This window comes from Rhinolophus sinicus, chromosome 8 (genome assembly GCF_057876585.1).
Source record: "Rhinolophus sinicus isolate RSI-liver-muscle chromosome 8, RSI-T2T, whole genome shotgun sequence".
NCBI classification, from domain to species: domain Eukaryota; kingdom Metazoa; phylum Chordata; class Mammalia; order Chiroptera; family Rhinolophidae; genus Rhinolophus; species Rhinolophus sinicus.
The window spans coordinates 16,592,501-16,611,105 of NC_142508.1; the positions used below are offsets into that span (position 1 = coordinate 16,592,501).

The 18,605-nt window shown below is 58.1% G+C and overlaps 1 long non-coding RNA gene across 2 annotated transcripts in view; it reads right to left on the reverse strand.

Annotated features, from left to right (window-relative positions):
- The window catches only part of LOC109458034 (uncharacterized), a 14,832-nt gene extending 1,841 nt beyond the window's left edge, over positions 1-12,991 (reverse strand). For both annotated transcript variants that reach the window (XR_016021938.1, XR_002139136.3), the window contains exons 1-3: positions 12,647-12,991; positions 9,071-9,306; positions 1-6,455 (exon numbers count right to left, since the gene is read on the reverse strand). The exon at positions 1-6,455 is cut by the window's left edge and continues 1,035 nt beyond it. This is a non-coding gene — a long non-coding RNA (uncharacterized LOC109458034). The remainder of the gene's footprint in view (positions 6,456-9,070; positions 9,307-12,646) is intronic.
- Between the last annotated feature and the right edge of the window lie 5,614 nt (positions 12,992-18,605).

Sequence of the window (18,605 nt, forward strand, 5' to 3'; positions counted from 1 at the left end):
GAGGAAGTCAGGTGCCAGTCAGAAGGCACCTAATTGCAGCCTGTGGCCACTGACACCCATCTTCATGCATCCAGAAAGGGGCCCTCCCAGTCATGTGACATACCCAGACCTTGTCTCCACGCATAGCACAGCGGGGGCCAGGCCTTGCCACAGTGTAGGAACATGCTGACCCCAAACAAGGCTCTTCCTCTAAGTGCCAGCTCAGAATTAGAAGCCACTCTGCCCTGCCCTGTGCTATTCCAACCTGTGCTCCCAGAAACCATACTGAGGAGCTTGGGTGGGCTGAGGGGCTGAGCCTGTGGGCTCCTCAAGGGGTGGGTGGCAGCAGATCGCCTGGTAAAAGTGCCCAGAGCATGCACAGCCTCTGCCAAGGGTGTCCAGGAGCCCAGGCATGTGGGGTGCAACCAGGGTTACCCTCCTGCCCCCCCCACCTGGCAGTCTCTTAGAACACCATAGAATGCCCTGCTGGAAGGGAGTTCCGACTCTGCCTTATAGCTGCATGTCCTGTGGCCAGAGCCTCAGGGTCCAGAGCCAGGCCTTTAGGCCCTCAGGGCAACGCTCTCCACTGTAGTGTCCAGTGCCACCGCACCACTGTGGATGTGCTACTGCTCCTCATGGGTGTAGCATTTTCTCCTCAGCAAAGTTCTCTTCCCTCCTTTGTCTTATTGGAGGTGCACAGCCACTCGACGCAGATGGAACCACTAGCGTTGCCCTGTTTTCACAGAGGCACAAACTAAGGCACATGTAAGAGACTAGCCGTAAGTCCTGCGGGGAGATGGTGGTAGAGCTGATTCGGAACCGTCTTGGCTGGAGGCAGAGTGAGGAACCCAGGGCAATGTGTTGCTCATTCTTCAGCCAGCCTGGGTTGGGACTCGGAGAAGGTACCTAGCGTCTACAGACAGAAACTCCAGTTCAGGGGCATGCACAGATGAGGAAAAATCTTTTGTATTTGCATACCAAAAAACTCCAATCTTAGCAGACCCCAATTCACGCTAGAAGGGACTCTGCTAGAAGATAGCAGAGGTGTCTGCGGCACCCCTGGCTGGCAAGCTGTGTCCCCACCTTGCCCTCGGCAAAGGTGCGAGCTGGTGGAGCCCAGGGCTCTGAATTCCCCACTGCCTGCTTGGCTTGAATGGGTGACTCCTGAGCCCCCCTGCACCTCAGTTTCCCTACCTGTGAAGTGGGTGGAAATACACTGTCATCTCAGGCTTATAGCAGCCCAGAGTGATGCCCTGTTTGATTACCAAGTGGATTAAAAGTCTTGTGTACTTGATACAAGTAATTCTATCTTGTACATGGATAGTTTCGTTGAAAGGCAGCCTCAGGTGGCCTTTCACCAGCCTCCATGCCTGCCCCCCCCATCCCCCATGGAATGGGCTGTGGAGGAAAGAGAAAGATGATAGGCTCCTCTTGGCGTCCCTGAGGTATCGCTGTTGCGGTTCTTTCTTGCTGAGGGCTCCCAGGAAGACCCAGCAGGGCTGAATGGCTAGGCCGGCCCCGTGCATGCCCCATTCCTCCCAGACTGGGAGCTGGTCTCTGCCGAAAGGGGTTATAATACCAGATATGGGTTGCAGACCAGAGGACCAGAAACATGGAGCAGAAAACATGGAGACACTCAGGTGCCCAACCACCTGGCCTCGGTGTCCCGCCCCCAAACCTGACTCACACTGTCACCTTTGCTGGAACCTGTGTCTCTTAATGTGAGAGAATCCCATGTAGTATGAACTCAAATCATACGTGGCCTCTGGCCAAGACCTGGTCTCCTCCTTGTCCCCTGGACATTCAGGTGAAGGGAAAGTGTGTGCTGTCCCAGGGAAAGCCACCACACACTGCCAGGCCACCCTTCGTCTGTTCCTTGCCATGCTCACCGGGATCCTGAGGTCAGCATGTGGGAATACGCTTAGGTACCCCACTACGTTAGCTAGTGGTTCCGTGTGTGTCCCCTCCTTCTGTGGGGGTTTTGCTCTTCTTTTTCTGTGAATAGCTCTTTTGCAGACGGTCTTTTATTGTCTGCTCCTTCTGGAAGCAGGCCTCAAATAAACAAATAAGTACATAAATGAAATGTGTCCCAGTGGTTTTCGGGAGGTTGGACATTAATGGAGTAGCATTACCATCCCCACAACGACCACCATCTCCCCCTCCCAGGGGGTGGCAGGGAACCATCATACTGTTATCTAGGCCTCTGGTGGCCTCAGCCAGCTGAAGCCACAAACTGCAAATGGCTGCTGAGTGTTGCCCGAGGCCTGCACAGGCTGGAAGGTCTGGAGCTGGCCTGTGTGATTTCAAAGTGGATAGCAAGTCTCCTGGACCTGAGACTTTGGAGCAGAGCAATGTTCTTTGAGGTCGTGGCTAACGCTGGATTTGGAGACACAGCTCTAGAGAAAAGTTTGAAATACATAGTTTTGTGACCAGTGTCTTCCCTACATTCACTGAAGTAGTCAGCCAGGTGGGGCCAAGGCCAGTCTCAGCCTTGGGCTCCCTCCCTGCCCACTGGAAGTCACAGGGCCCATCCAGGATATCCACGTCCTGTCTCCTCACAGACAACAGAGGGTCAGCATGGCACTGACAGACTCAGTTCGAATCCCCGCTCCACCCCATCCTAGCTGAGTGACCAAAGCATTAAGCCTCCCTTTTCTTATCCATCGTGGGTATAATAACACTAGCTTCACACAGCGTAAAGCACCCACCCAATTCATGCCATTTCCCTCCTCCTGGGCTTTTAAATTAATTACAGTCCAGAAAGAAACTGTGTTCATTAACAAATGCCATTCACTTATTCAACAAACCTTTAATGAGTGTCTACTATGTGCCAGATGGTTACTGTTAACACCCGAGCCCTTGGACAACCAGAGATGGGGGCCTGAGTTTGCGGGTAGAGAATACGCACAGGGGCACACAGCCCATGTACAAATAAGGCATTTTGTGTCTGCATTTTCATGACGAACACAGAAGGTGGAGGGAATGTAAGAGTCTTCAGGAGGAATATCTTGGTCTTCTAACCTCAAGACTGAGGGCAATCTAAAGCAAGGTGTCCAGGGGTCTTCCAGGGAGGGTCAAAACCATGTCAAGAAAACAGTTCTCTAAATGTGGCTGAGCTAGAACTAGCTGGGACCCCTGAGGCCTAGGGCAGGTGGCTTGAGTGAGCTTCCACTGTGGCCCCAGGAGAATTAAGCAGGGCAGAGTGGACTCCTTGGATCCTGACAAGAACCGAGGTCGGATGAGCCTCTCAGGGACGAATGCTGGAGCCAGAGAGCCAAGAAACTAGGGTTCAAGCCTCAGCCCTGCCCATCACTGGCTGTGGGACTTGAACAAGTCACTTAACCTCCCAGTTTCCTCACAGGTGGAATGGGGCTGTCCTGAGCATCCATGAGATGAAGTATGTGAAAGCTCGTTGCAAACAGCAAAGCACCTTAGAGGGGCTGGGAGTGAGATGACCTGGGTCTGAACCTTCCTCCACCAAGCGCCCTCGGAGTGAACTTGGAAAATACACACTCCCGACAAGGCCTCAGATCTTCCTATACCACCGAGATCTGAGGGGCAAATGAAAGTGTTCACGGGAGACTTTTGTAAACTGGGATCTATCGGCCTTCAGTCAAGGCTGCTTGCTTCCTTGGCCCATCCTTGGCCTGGACGCCCCAGGTTTCTGTGGTGGCTCCAAGGTACCCGAGCCCTTCCCTGTGGCATTTCACTTTAGATCATTTCCCTCGTAACCTTCTTCCCAGCTCCCCCAAACTTACCCATCGAGGCACACAAGCACATTAAAATGCTCAGCACCATTAGTCATCAAGGAAACACAAACTAAAACCACGAGATGAGCCACACACCCTGTATAGAATGCTAAAACGAAAAAGGCTGGCATGTCAAGGGCTGGCAAGGATGTAGAGCAACTGGAACCCTACAAATCAAACCCTACAAATCAGGGTGTCTTCCCACCCCAGAGAGCTGGTTGTTCAACATTTACCGGCACAGCTTCTGATGGAAACACATCCCAGAAACAGACTTGTACGTGAATTTATTCGCGATAGCCCCAAATCGGGAACAACCCAAATGTCAGTTGACTGGGGGATGGATAAGCAACTGGTAGCACATCCATACGATGACATATGACACAGCACCTCAAAGGAGTGAGCTATTGATACACACAACAACCTGGATGAATCTCGAAGGCATTAGTGCTTAGCGAAAACAGCCAGATTCAGAAGGTTACATTCTCCATGACTGCATCTTTTTACGAAAGTCTAGAAAAGGCAAAACTACAGTAATCGAAAGCTGATTAGTAGTTGTCAGGGGTAGGAGACCTGGAGACAGGGTGAGGAGTGGGGTGATGGGAAAAGGAGATTGACCTGGAAGGAGCATGAGGGCAATTTCAGGGGTGATGGACATATTTAATATCTTCATTGTGGTGGTGGTCACATGGGCGTATCTATTTGTCAAAGCTCATTTAACTGTACTCTTTAAGTGGATTAATTTGTGTGTGTGTAAATTTACCTCAACAAAGTTGTTCCAAACAAAACAAAACCAAAAACTTACCATTCTACGTCCCACTCCTTTAGGTCCTGCTCTCCGTTACCATATCGGGGGTGCCAAAAACATGTATACACATGACTCATATTCATCTTTTGGTATCGGTGTATATTGAGTATTATGATTTTAATACAGTTTTTTTCCTTTCGTAAAACGTGTATCCATTTTCTTGGCACCATCTGCGTGTATGATCCTGATGGAATCACAGGGTGCTTGCCCCCGTACCAATCTTAGAGAAAAGTTCTCACCTATCACGCTCTACAGGATAGGCCAACGGGCAAGTGATTTTGAAGCAGGAAATGTACCCCGAGTTACACCTCCTCCAAGGTAGGGCAAAGCCTGCTGGAGTCCGGGACGGCAAATCTGGGCAGAGGCTACTCTCTCATCCAAGTGCCACCCTCTCCAGTTTCTGTCCTCTGCCTGAAGACGTCCGGAACCTACGGATGCGGATGGAGAAAAATTGTGTCTTTTCCTCCAACGGCTGGTGGACCTGAGAGGACGGGGGTCATTGAAGTTTACAAGAAAGACGATGGGAGGGAGGGACCAAAACCCTGTCATTCTTCACCGTGTACGCTTGCAGGGTTAGCATATGGCCGATAATAACCAGCTGCTCTCTGTTGGTTCCATATGGATTCAGAGAAAAATGGCCTTCATTGGTAGCAGGAAAGATTTAGGTGGGACACAATGATGAACTTCCTGGGAAGGCTCTTGAGAAAGCAGCCAGGAGCGTGCATACCCATGAGGGTGTATCTGTGCATGTGAGAGTGTGGTAGGTATAGCAGGAAAAGAGAGCGCTTGGTATATATAATTCCTCTCTCTGGAGCACTTTAAAAACTGGAAAGACAAACCCCACTCTGAAATGAGCCTGGGTCCCTCTGGGCAGGGGACAGAGAGATAGACTCAGGCCCTTTCTCTCGGTACCTTGGAGGGCAATTAGCTGGCTGGTCCATCAGGAAGACCCCCAAACCAGAAGTCTGTGGAGCCAGATGGGTACTTACTACCATGGCCTGACCCCCTCCCAGACGGCACTGTGCACTCTTCTCCCATTAGGGCAGAAGATACCATCCATCACCAGCCGGGATGGTGATGTCACAGCTGCCGGCCTCCAAGGGCACAGGAAGACTGTTCCAACCCCGCTGAGGTGCTAAATCATTTATGGGGCAGAAAGCCTGGGCGGCAGGAGATTTACTGCCGAGGAAACACTTTAGGGACTTGTGGAAATCAATTCTTCAAAGAGACCCCATCAGCGGGCAGGTGGCATAAGGCTGAAGCTTGGGTTTGTGAGGGGGACCCAATGAAGTGGGACCTGGGGGGCAACCTCCCAACTCCAAAACAGAGGAGGGGAGGAAGCGCAAGGCCCGCAGCCCAGGGAAGGTCCAAAGTGAAGGCAGATTCTCAGCACCCTGGGATGGGGAGGAGGGAGCCCAGCTAGCCAGCTCTGGCTCACCCATTCCTCTGGTCCTCCCTATGGGGTTTCCAAGCACATACCATGGGGGCTCTGCCAGTCAGTATGACAGAATGAGGAACATTGTTGGGACGGCTTCACTCAGCCTGCTGACTGTGTGATCTCAGACCACCCCACCCCACCCTACTGGAAGGGGAGTTTTCAGGCCAGCATTGGTTTCTCTAAAACGGAAGTTGGAGCAAAACCCAGCATCTGTCCTCTTGTCTCAAAGAGAATGTGAGCTCCTGGAAGGCCTGGTCTGTTTGATGGCCTACAATTCCAGAACTTGACGGTTCAGTTCCTAGGGTACTCTATGCTAATTTAACCAGTGGGGGCATGCAACCCTCCAGAAGCAACCTGGGACTCCTGCCCCCACGCCATGTAGCACACAGTGGGACCTTCGTCTCTAGCACGGCTCTTCTGGTCCAAGTCCAGCCCAATGCATCGGCCTCCACTTCTGTGTCTACAGCAGACTTCCTCTGCGTGTCTGGGACAAGAAAAATGAAGGATGAAAGAAGAAAGGAACAGCGTTTTCATATCAGTTTGGAAAAGCAGACTCAGCTCTCGCATTTCCTTCTGGTTCTCTCTTCTTTAAGGGATGGGGAACCTGAAGCATAGAGGGAGAAGTGAATCCCTCAAAAGGGAAGTGGGGAGGCCTCCTGGAGTCATAGTGAGCCATTTGGGCCTCCCTTGGAATGACCTTGCTCCCTGGAATGACCTTGCTCCCTGCTAAAAGGGGTGAGGTAGCGCAGGCAGCTATGATGGAGAGAAAGAGACCGGGCAGATTCTGGCCCCTGTTCTGAGGCCTGGCGCTTCTTCAAAATAGCTCTCACTTGGGGAATCCTGGTTGTGACTGTATTTCTGCTCACATGTTCACTCAAACACATATTTATGGAGCACCTTCCAAGAGTCGGGCACAGGGATACAGCAGTGAACAAGACAGATGTGGCTCCTGGAGCCAGGACTTTATCTCATTCAGGACTCATGCTAAAGGCCTTGGCAGGTCATGTCTTCAGTCCGCCCCCCCCCCCCCAGGGTGCTGGGGGTGAGGGCTGACTACAGGGTGCTCGCAGCAGCTCCCGGTCCTTGACACAGGCTAACGGCTGCTTCCTACGTTAGGGATCCCTCTGCCTTTAGGGCAGGGCTCCCAGTTCTGTGCCAGCTGCATCCCCCCACCACCTTGGCTGTCCCTCCCTTGCTGCCATCACTTTCAGGAGGGCCAAGCAGAGCGGGTTCCCACAGCCCAGGAGAGCATGCTGGTGGAGCTTTGTGAAGAGCAGACTCCAGGAGAGATCAAAGAGTGTCAGGAATTCCTGATGGCCCCAGTCCTTCCATCCCCATCCAAACCTCTGGCCCTCCTCCTCCCACAGCCTCTCCTCTCTCCTCCGCTGCCTATTTCCCCCACCCCCACCTCCTGCATCTCCCAGGCAGGAGATGGGGCCCCAGCTCCCAATTTACAGCCAGGGACCCCAGATAACCCTCCTTCTAGGCGTCCCAGCAGTTGCTTTGCACCTACCCCTCAGGTTTGTCCCCAGGAAAATCTCTGCAGCTTCCGAGGTGCCCTCCTACCCTGGGCTAGAGATGTACTGACCTAGAAACTGGAACCCACCCAGAGGACAAGGGCAGTTCTGAGGCCTGAAGTTCCTTGGACCCCACTCCAGCGGGGCCCCACTCCTGGGCTTAGCATTTTTTTTTTTTTAACTCCCTCCTCCAAGAGTTCTGTCTGGACCCGCAGACTCAGCCCAATGGAAGAAACCCCAGGCAGGCATCCAGAACTGGGCTCTGCTGTCTGCTCTGGCTCCAGTTCGGGACCTAGGAGGGGGTCCCCTGATCCCTCCTGGGGAAAACAGAGTTGGATTAGACAAACCCTATAGCTCTGGGAGGGTCGAAGGGGAATGAGGACCCAAGGCCGACAGCAAGAGAGGACACTAGCGGAGACATGGAGGCTGAGAGGAACCCAAGCCCGGGGCCTGCAGGGCACAGCGCTCGGAGGACGCGCCTGCTGAGAAGTGCTTACTGGCGCAAGGGGCTGCGCCGCGGAGGACGCCACTCGCTGGGAGCGAGGGAGGAAGGGACACGACGTCCCTGAACCGAACGCATGTCCTTATTCACAGCTGCCTGAGAGCAAGGAAAAGACCGTTCCACGCCGGTGCAGGAGGTGCGCGCCCTCATCCAAGAAAGGCAGACAACTTGACCCCCTCGAATCTGGGTGGCGACTGCAGGACTAAAAAGAACTGTCTCCTGAATAAGCACTTTGCTGTTTCCAAAGCGCTCGCAAACCATTTCATTGTTCGATTTCCTCCAACTGTCCTCTGACTTGGGTAAGCTCCCAATTTACAGGTGAAGAAACCGAGGCTCAGAAAGGTCAGGCAGGGTCCTGACAAAAATACGTGTTAAGTGATTTCAAGTACAGATTATTCTACCTTGAGACAATTAAGTCCTGACTCTCTGAAGCATCCCAAAATAGAAACAAGCGATTGCCTGGTTTGGGAACGGAATTATTCAGCTAAAATTCTGGTGTGGACACAGGAAGTGAACATGGCCCGTGGCCAAAACCAAATCTGGGTCACCGACCTTTGGATAATCTGCTGAAGGCTGCGGGGGCCTCCTCCGCCAACTGCAGACACGATGTCTGCTTAGAACCTGTGTTCCCATTCCCCGGCTGCCCGCACGCGGTGCCTCGTAGGCTGGCTCCACGTCAGGGTGCAGTGGAAACGGAGGGTCAGAGTCCGCGCGCCGGGCCCTACCAGGTGGGGATGGAGAAGCGAGGTTTCTAGCCCTGGAAGGGTCTCGGCGGAGCACTGTCCGGCAGGCTCCTCTCCAGGGACCACGCGCCCGCTTTCGTCCCACATCCTCTAGAAGGAGGCACGGCGGGTGTTCTCAGTTTATCCTGCATTGGAGGAAACGGCGGCTGGACTCAATCTCACACCCTGAGCCCCCAACCAGTGCTCGGTTCCCTGTCCCCGCCAGCCGCCTTCTCCACTGACTCGGGTCACGGATACCTCTGGGGTGGGCACTCAAGCCTCAGCTGCCGCCTGGACTAAACTCAGTCAAAGTGTCACCTGGTGGGGGAAGGTAAGGGACAATGCTACAAAAACGCACCGGCCGTGCACGCTTGCGTCTCTGCTCGGTTGCCCACGCTCTGAGCACGAGTTCTGGACGTGCGCCGGCCCGGAGCCGAGAATCCCGGGGCGCACCCCTCACCATTCGAGTCCAGCTCGGGTTACCAGCCCTCCTCGCCGTACTCGCCGTCTGTCGGGCTCGGGCTGCGTCATCCTCTCTGATTCGACTCCTCCAGCCTTCAGCAACCCGAATCAGATTTTTTAAAAAACCAATTCCTGCAGTTTTTTTTTTAATTGAAAATGTAATACAAGCATATGGTAAACACGTACACTTCAAACCGTCCAAAAAGACATCCAACAAAAGAAAGTTTTCTGCTTTCTGCCCCCCGCCGCCCCCCCTCCCCCCCCCGCGCCCCCAGTTCTCCTACATGGAAGCCACCTCTGTTTGCTGCGTCTAGGGTCTCCGATGGGAGACCTTCTGCGCATAAAAATACTGACACCTAGACAACCCCCTTTACATTTTTATATACAAACAGAAGCCCGTGTGTCTGTTCTTTGCGTTTTCCACTTAACGTCCGGGATATTTTTCCAGGATATATAACGGCCACATGTATTTTCCCCACCCTTTTTAAGAGCTGGGTAGATTCCTGGGACAGGATGGCCTTTCATTTGTGTCCCTGTTTTTTTTTCGTTCTTTGCCCCCTCGTTCCCTACACTCCCGGCCCCCCCCGCAGCTGGAGCCCAATCTCCGGATTCCCAGTCCTTTGAGAAGGGTACAGAGACCGTGCCGCTGGAAGAAAAACGCACAGGCGCACAAACACGCCGTTTTTCGCAAAAAGTCGGGGGCTGTGGCCTGGACCAAGATCGAAAGACAGTGCTGCGGCTCCCCCAGCAGCCCTGAGCCCCCAGCACATGGTCGCGGCGGGGCGTGGGGTGGAGTGGCGGGGGCGAGACCTCGAGGGTCAGCACAGGGGCCAGAAATACGGTGGCGGGGGGCGGGCACCAGGAAGGCGTCACGTGGGCGGGGGTACAGGGTCCGTCGCAGTGAGAACGCAGGGTCTCTGGTTTGCAGAGAACTATGGGTCACGAGTATGCTTCTTCTTTATCCTCCTGAGAGATGGGAGCCATTCTACCCATTTTATAAAGGGGGAAACCGAGGCTCTGAGAGGTGAAGTGAATCGCTGGAGAGCGCAAAGCAACTGGTAATTTGAGCACAGGAGGACCCGAACCCCGAGCTCTGTCTCACTGGGGAATGTTAGTTATCGCCGTGGTGAGGCCGAGAGCCGGGGTCAGCGCGGGGCCCCAAGCAGCCAGAGCAAAGCCGCTGGGGCTGATCTGTGGGGTGCGGGAGTCTGCAACCCAGACACCCCTCCCCTCAGCCCTGCTGCGTGAAATGGGAAGGGAAGGTAGACCAAGGGTTGACGACCTCTTCGTCCACCTTCAGGATAATGACCACTGCAGTGGAGAGTTAGGGGCAGGGGGCGGGAAAGAACTAAGATGGCCAGAGAGGCAAGCCGAGAAACAGTAGCCATGTCCGGGGACCGAACGAGGGGCTCTGAATCTTCTAGGTTGGAGCAGGCAAGGCGGTCCTTCCTAAAGGTTTAGGGATCTTTCCTAAGCCTGACCCGCGGGTCGACGAACCCCAAACTATGCGTCGCGACGCCAGACTCCGGGCAGAGTGGATGTTGGTGATGAAGCGGAAAGGGTCTCTTTAGGGGGAGCAAGGATGCGTCTGAGGGACAGACAGACCCGCGACCCGCGGAGGAAGGGCAGGATACAGGCGGACGTAGGGGGTGCAGGACAGGGCAGCAAAATGAGTACCTTAGGTCGTCCCTCGCCACCTCCTCCCCCCCCCCGTCCCCCCCCTCCGGTTGGGCCTGGAGCCGAAAGGGATCTGGGATATCGGGTCCCCGGGGGCCGGCCCCTCACCATTCGAGTCCAGCTCGGGTTACCGGCCGGGCCTGCTCCCTAAAATATGTATGAGGCTTTTGCGGGTGCAGTTTCGCGACCCCTCCCGGAGTGGGATTGGGGGCGTCGGGGTGCGCGCGGAGCCACGGGGGAAGAAAGCAACGCTGGCTCCCGAGGCCGTCTCGACTTTCAGCAGCGCATTTAAGAAAAGGTGGAAACCGGATCTGCCTCGGCGGCGCCCCCGCCCCGCCAGCACCGACGGCCGGACCGTGCGGCCCGGTGGCTCGCTTTGCGCTGTGCGGTGTCTGGTTCTCAACAGCAGGTGAATGGACCCGGGCGGGGCGCGCCGGCCGCGGGGGGCGGGGCGCGCGCTATAAAGGGGGCGCGGCAGGCCGCGGGGGCCACTCGCAGCTTTGCAGTCCCCGGTGCACTGCGCCCCTACCACCCAGCATCCTACCACCCTCGGGGACCAGGTAGGGCATGTGTGGGGATGCAGCCAGGGAAGTTGAGGGCGAGCTGGCTGGGCGAGGGATGCGTGCGGGCCGGGGAGGGTTAATGTGAAACCCCCATTACCACCACTCCTTCGGCCTGTTGCGCCTCGTGCTTTGCTCAGGGTCTCCCCAGTCGGGGTCCTGGCGCACTGCGCCCCATATCTGGCTGCGCTGAGAGGGACCCCGACGCCCCGCGACTCGCCCAGCCAGCTCTCCGGGGCTGAGGGTCTAGCCTCCTCTGGCTGCAACATCCAGGGATGGAGCAGGCCCGCCTAGGAATCCGACCTATTGAAGAGTTCATATCCGCACCATCATTCTCCACGGGTTTCGGCTCGGCAGGGGCGGGGGACGCGAGAACTATAGATCCCCACCCCCAATCATCACTGCCTACTCCCTTCCTTCGCTTCAGCCCAGGACAGGGTGCTAACGGTCTTCAATCTTAATACACGAGGCTTTTAGGTTTGGCGGGGGCATCGGTTAAGCATCCTCCTTTTTAGGGGCTTCTCAGCAGCCAGACCTACAGGGGTCGGTAGGGAGAATTAGGAGCTAAAAGGGAGGAGGACGGATTAACGTTTTATTTTAATCTGGTTTTGAACCGTGTTGCCGTCTGGGGCGGCCAGGCGGGGCTGGGACTGGGAAGGGCGCCCAAAGCAGCAGGGGGCGGGGGGCGCTCTGGTGCCTAGGATGCTGGGGAAGGAGGAAGAGGCCACCTCGATGCTGACAGCCTGGGTGTCTCCTAGACCGTGCCCCGCCCCTCGGAATGCTCCGGGTGGTATCGCAGCTAAGGACCGCTGAGAAGGATCTAATCCACGTCCGCGCCCCAGCCTTGGCCCGCCCCGCCCCCTCCCGGGGGAGCCACAGCCGCAGTGGGGGGAAAAACGGGGGATGGGAACGGGTCTGGGGGCGGTTCCCCTCCCCCTCTCCCTTCCCGGACAGGCAGCCTTTGTTCCCGGCGGCGGCAGTGGCCAGACACCTGTGAGGCCGCAAAGCTAGGCGAGCGTAGGTGGATGAGGACGTGGCGGGGACCCCTCGTCCCCACTCCAGCCCTGAGCTCCTGCGTCCGCGTTGGCACACTGAGACAACTCAGCCTTGTGCACCTTTCTGCGGGGAGCACTGCGGAGATCCGTCCAGTGGCCCCATAATGCGTCCCAGCTCCAAATGCACTTCCCCTCCCCCAGCCCAGGGTCAGATTTCCAAGCACGCTGCGCTACACACACCTCAGCTAGCTCCCGGCTTGGAGGGCGGTGGGATGGCAGGGCGTCGGGGCGCACCTCGGCCAGCGGCACCCTAGCCTGAGGGCAGGAGGCAGGGACACGGCGCGGTCCGCGAGACCCCTTGGGACCGGACCAGGAGGGGTAGGGCGAGCAGGCGGGGCTCCCAGCGTCTCCGCAGTCCCAGCCGGGCGTGTCCTGCGCGGAGCACCAACCAGAGCCACATTCAAGGTGAATCATCCCGGACCCGCCCCCTGCCCCTCCCCCGCTTCTCAGCACCTGAGCCAATGGCGGGGCACGGGGGGCGGGCGGGGCTCAGGGGCGGTAAACCCTCCCAGAGTCATTATCCCTGCATTCCGTCGAGACTGCACCTCTGCGCCGGAACCCATGGGCCTCTCTCCGGCCGCGCCGTCCGGGGTGCCTCGCGCACCCTGTTCCTCGGGCTCCGGGCCCCTTGCCTCTCCTGCCCTACCCCGCCTGCCGGGCGGAGATGGCTCCTCCTCAGGTGGCGGAGCAGGGGCCTCCTCCAGCAAACCTGTCACCCGACACCCAGGAAGCGCGCGGCCCCATCCCGGCTCCTCTTTGTTCCCCCGCTGGGCTCAGTGCTCGGGCGCCGCCTCCTCCCGCGTCGCGCTGTGGAGGTTCAGGGCGCCGCCCTCTCCCTGGCCCCGGGACGACTCAGGTTCCGTCCATCCGGCCCCCTCCGAACCAGGGCCCTTTTTGCCTTGTTTCTCCCGTGTGGACTTCGCGCGGAGCTGGGAGGCGGCAGTGCGCCCAGCCCCGAGCCGGCGCAGGTGAGTGTCCGGGGCAGGGCCGGGTCAAGCCAGCGCCGAGCAGGGAAGAGAAGGTGGAGGCGGGTGCCCCGGGCAAGCCGTGCTAGAACCAGAGTTGCGGGCGGGCGGATACCCGGCGCGACCGGCCTTCGGGGATGACGCGGCAGTGCAGCCTCCCCGCTCTCCCGCGCCTTCTGGCGGAGGCGCCCACGAGGCCTGAGGTCCTGGGCCCCCCAGGGCTGTGCCCCGGGCCGCAGCGCGGTTTGAGTGCGGATTGTGTTTGGTGAGATGCGGCGTGGGCCCTAGCATCTCCCTGGAGAATCGAGCGGGGGTCGCGCCGGCGTTTCGCCGCCCTGGTGGGCTCAGGGGGAAGCGCAAGTCTGCGAGGCAGGCGGCGACTTGGGGTGGGCAGAGTTCCTGCTTGAAGAGCTAGCTGATATCTCAAGACCCCTCTCATGGCTTCACCGCAGGTCGTTACCGCGTCTGTGGCCCCCGGGCAACCCCGCCCAGTCTCGGGGCGGGAGAGGGGGGAAGCAGCTCTCAGACCCCCAGATCTTCTCCGCTTCGGCGCCACCCATACTAGATCCTGGGAGCGCCCCCACTATCCCTGTTAGCGCCAGCGAGTACCGTGTCCCCCTGGGGTCGGCGGCTGGACGGCGCGCCTCCGGCGCCTCACTGGTGCGCACATCCTAGGAACTGGGCTGTGAGGGTGCCGCCCGGGCGTCAGGAATCACTTGATTCCGCGGAGCCCTCCAGGCTGAGCCATTCGCTTTCCCTTCCCCCAGCCCCTGGCATCCCTACACTGCGAATAGACAGACGCACCCGCCGGGGGTTGGGGGCGCTAATACTGGCTCAGAGCGATTAGGAGCCGGGAGCCGGTGGTGTCCTAATCAACCTCCCCACCCCCATCGGTTAGGTGAGGACCGAGATCCCTGCGTTCTGCCGGGCTTCGCAAATCTCTTGAGGATTAAAAGCCCGATTTTCCTCCTGGAGGCCAGGTGGCGGATGTCTGCGCTACACCCTTGGTCCTCTGGCGGTGTCACTGGGCTCCACCAGGTGTGCACCACACTCTGCCCGTCCCTCAGTGAGTCCGACGGGCACCAGGTCGGCACGAGCCGAGGCTGAGCCTTCCAAGAAATCTGTCCTGACCGTGGACTGAGCGCACTCGAAGGTGGCCCCACGCCCAGCTCTCAGCCGCGACGAGCCAGCGCATTCCCCGCCAGGCTCTTGGCTCAAATCCTGGCCGCCCAGCTACAGCCTCCGCGGCTTGTTTCTTTACGGCTCATGGCCGCCCTTTTATGCACTCGAGGCCCTGACCCTGCTCCTGGGAGGGGAAAGGAGGGGCGCGCCTTATGCAAAGAAGAAAAAAATTCCGGGTACCATTCTCACTTGTGAGGATTTCGTTCATTTTTGTCCCCCGAAGAGGCGGGTTAACGGGGCCCAGTGGCTCTTGTCGTGAGCCCACACAGATCCAGTTACCGTATTAATGGTGGGTGTGCTGGTGACCTTGTCAAAAACAGCTTTGGGCCCCTCCCCTGGGACCTCATGGGGAGACAGAGCTTCAGGCTCTGCGCCCAGGGCAGGTCTGAGGGCCCCAACCAACCCCAGCCTCCAGCCCCTTGGTCTTCGGGGACATTCGAAGGATGCCAGAGGAACCAGGACCCTGCCGGCCGTGGGTGGCGCAATTCGAATCCTAGACCCCGGAATCGTTGTGTAGATGTCAAATGGAGAGCCTGGGGCCCGTGATGGTGATAGACCGTGGATCTCAAAGTACTACAGCCTCATGTCCTAGTGACCCACCTCTAGAGACCCCCCTACCCCAGCCCTGGAAGGGAGCACGCACAGGACCTGCCCCGTGTGCCTGAGTGCCTGCGCGGAGGGAGGGAAACAGGAAGCGTGACTCAGAGGTGTCTGAAGGTGGTCCTAGCGAAGTTTAGAAGGGGCGTCAGCAGAGACCCTGTAGGGCGTGTAGGATACACACACACACAGCGTGAGACCCTCCAGTACTCTGGATCCTTTGGTGGCACTGTCAGCAGCCTCCCCTCCTGCCCTGCAGGTCCTGTCTTCTGTAGCGCGCACCAGTTCCCGTGTTCTTTTCTTTGCTTGGAGCTCGCTCCCATCGGCGTGGGGGACAGGGACCTGCTCTGGGTCCTTATCGTCGTCTTCCCACTCCCAGAAGTGGATTTTTGTACCTTTGGATCTCAAGGTCAGGGCCATGCCCCCCGCCCCCACCAGAGCAGACAGAGGAGGTTGCTCTGAAGACTCGCCTTGAACCCTAGGCCTCATTTTTCCATTTTGACCTTTCAAATGAGGCTTTTGCTGCTTATGCCCTCCCAGCTCCCCTTGCCCCTCAGTTTGGGAGAGCCGGGAGTCCCAGCTTCCGTAAGGCCCAGGGCCGAGCCACACTAACGGAGATCGAAGAGGTGCTGCAGGGTTCTGGAGCGAACCCTGGCCGGCGCGGCGGGTATGGCGCCGCCCTGGCACTGCGGCACCGGGTCCTGCCGCATTCGCGTTCGCAGGGGTGAGGCAGGCGCAGGGGAGGGAGGAGCCTCGCCCAGCTTTGAGAGGAGTACTGGAGGCTGGAAGGGGATTTGGCCTTGTAAGCTATTCTCTGCGCACCCTCCCAAATCAATTGCTAAGATGAGGAAAATAGAGACCAAGTGTTCTAACAGAGATGCCACGATTAGTCAGAAGGAGCACCCAAACCCAAGCCCCTGGCGCCTTCTCAGGGCTCTTTACCTGTGGTCCCTTTGATTTCCAGGACTGGGAAGAGCAGAATGTGTAACTACAGGCCTCTGTTCTCAGGCACCCCTCTGCTCCTTGGGTGCGTGTTGCCAGGCTAGTGCCATGTTGCTCCCCCGCCCCCTAAAAAGAAAAAGAAATTTAGGGTTGTGCTTATATCCCAGTGAGACGTCCCAGTGCTGAGAGTGGTGGCTTTGGGAAGACTTCCCAGACGTTTCTCAAGGAGGATCTTCGTCCCCAGAGCAGAATTGCCTGGGTACCTATTGAAATGCAGATTTTGGGGTGGGCCCATAAATCTGCATTTCAACGATCCCTTGGATAAGTCTGAGGGTTACAGCCTGAGCTCTGCGGATGTCTAACTACCTCCACTGGACCTACAGTCTGCTAACGCTCCCACCACCCAGACTGGGAGATACCGTATCCCTTCTTTCCTTTGTAGTGGGGGAAACTGAGGCAGAAGGCCAGGGATTGACCGTGCTGGGTTGGCCTCTGGAAGACCAGAGCCTAGCAGTGGGCGTGTACTGAAGCAGGACAGGAGACCCTGGGGGGTTTGCGGGGAAGGTGGTGCATTGAGCAGTGGTTTGGGCCATGTGGGCACTTGTGATGACAGCAGAGTGGGGTGTGGATTTGACAGGTGCTGGAGCAGCAGAGAGAAGCATCGCCAAAGGGTTTTCATAATGTCTGCGCCTGGGGGGGGGCTCTCTGATCCTTTCAGGGTGCTTTTCTAGCCACCCTCTGCCTCCTCCCCCCGTTGGCCTAGAGTAGGGCGAGACTGCTGCTCTTTAGAGTCACCAGCCCTCCTGCCCTGGACGCCAGCTCCCCCGAGACCGACCCTCTCCCTCCCACTCTCTCTTCCTCTCCTTCCTTCCTTCCCCAGGGCGCTTGGCACCAGAGGCAGGAGCCACAGTGACTTCTCCCGAGGCAGCCGCTCTGGCAACCACTGATGCAACCTTTCCCGGCCCCTCCCTGCCTCTGCTTTCCTCTGCAGTCCCCTCAGAGCCGGCCACAGCCGCTCCCCTGGCTGGATAGCAGCCGGGCGTCCGCTCCCTCTACGCTGCCTCCTTGGCCGTGGGCCTTCCTGCTCACCTGCCCTCCTGTCCTGGCGGTGGGCCTGTGGTGGAGATGCCCAGCCTGGGCCGTTCACAGCCTGGTCTGCTTTGGGATGGGAGTCTGGAGAGCAGCAGGTTTGATTTGCCCCCCTGGGGCTCTGTTTCTGCCACAGGGCTGGCTGGGGGACGGAGGAGGATGGAGAGCAAGGCATCTTGGATCAGGGCTGCTGGTGTCTGCTCAGAGGCCAGGAGAGGCACCCAGCATTTCCTACTGGTCACGGCCCCTTTGGGGCCTGGCATGATGGGCAGAGAGGAAGATCTGGCCAGCTGCTCGCTACTCTGAGCTGGATTTACTCCCTCCCCAGCCTGAGCAAGACGGGGTGAGGGTGGAGGGCCTGTGGTGGGCCTTCAGGATGAGGCCAGAAACACCGTATATGGACATCTTCCCCCACCCTCTCCAAAGCAAGGAGTTCAGCCTTTCTCCCCCACGGTCACTGTCTCCTCCTCGAAGGTCGTCTGTGGCTGTGAGAGGCATGTCGAGCTTGTGAAGGGGAGGGGTGAGGAGGGCTGCCGGGACGCAGGCAGGAGTCTCTTTGCAGGGTCCGAAGGCCGGAGAGCGCGACTCCTGTTCTGTGTATGGCACTGGTAGAATTCACTGTGAACAGTCTCGGTCAGTGAATTACCGAAGGGCCATAAACAGAGCAGAGACAGATCCGCGAGTGTCTCAGGAGCAGCTCGCCCCCTCTAGCCCTGCAGTGGGCCTGGACGTCGGGAACGGGCGGCTCGCAGGGGTGCAGGGATGCCGAGAGCTCCTCCAGCGTTTCCTGGGGGGCAAGCACCACTACCATCTGCTTGGCCGATTTTGGCACTAGCACATTTTTGCTTGTGTCTCTCCGCTCTGAGCAATCATGTGCAGTGCCAATATGGGAAAAGCGGGCGCTGCAGCCACGTTCACCTCCCCTGTGTCTTGCGTCCGGGCCCCACCGGCTCCTCACTGGCTCCCAGGCCCATCTGGCTCAGCGGCTGTGAGGGCGCAGCCCCGTGGGCAGCCAGATCGCCTTACACTGCCTGGGGCCACAGCAGAGCTGGAAGCCCCGCAATCTGAGCTGGGCCAGCAGATGGGGCCGCCTGCGGCAGGGGTGGGGGGGTCGCCATCTGTAGGGCCAGCCTGGCTGGTGTCATGGGTCAGAAAGGCCCTGCTCGGCTCTCCCAACACACCCTTGGGGTGAGGCCTTGGCTGGCAACACAGGGCCTGGCCTTCTGCTGAAGGAGCTGAGGGAGGTGGCTCCTGGCATTGGGGGTGCCCCTGAGGTCAGGCTGGGTGATCCTGGGGCTGTTGTCCCTCTGGCAGAGCTCGCTCTGGAGTGGTCGTCTGGACAGCACTGAGAATGGGGTCCTTGG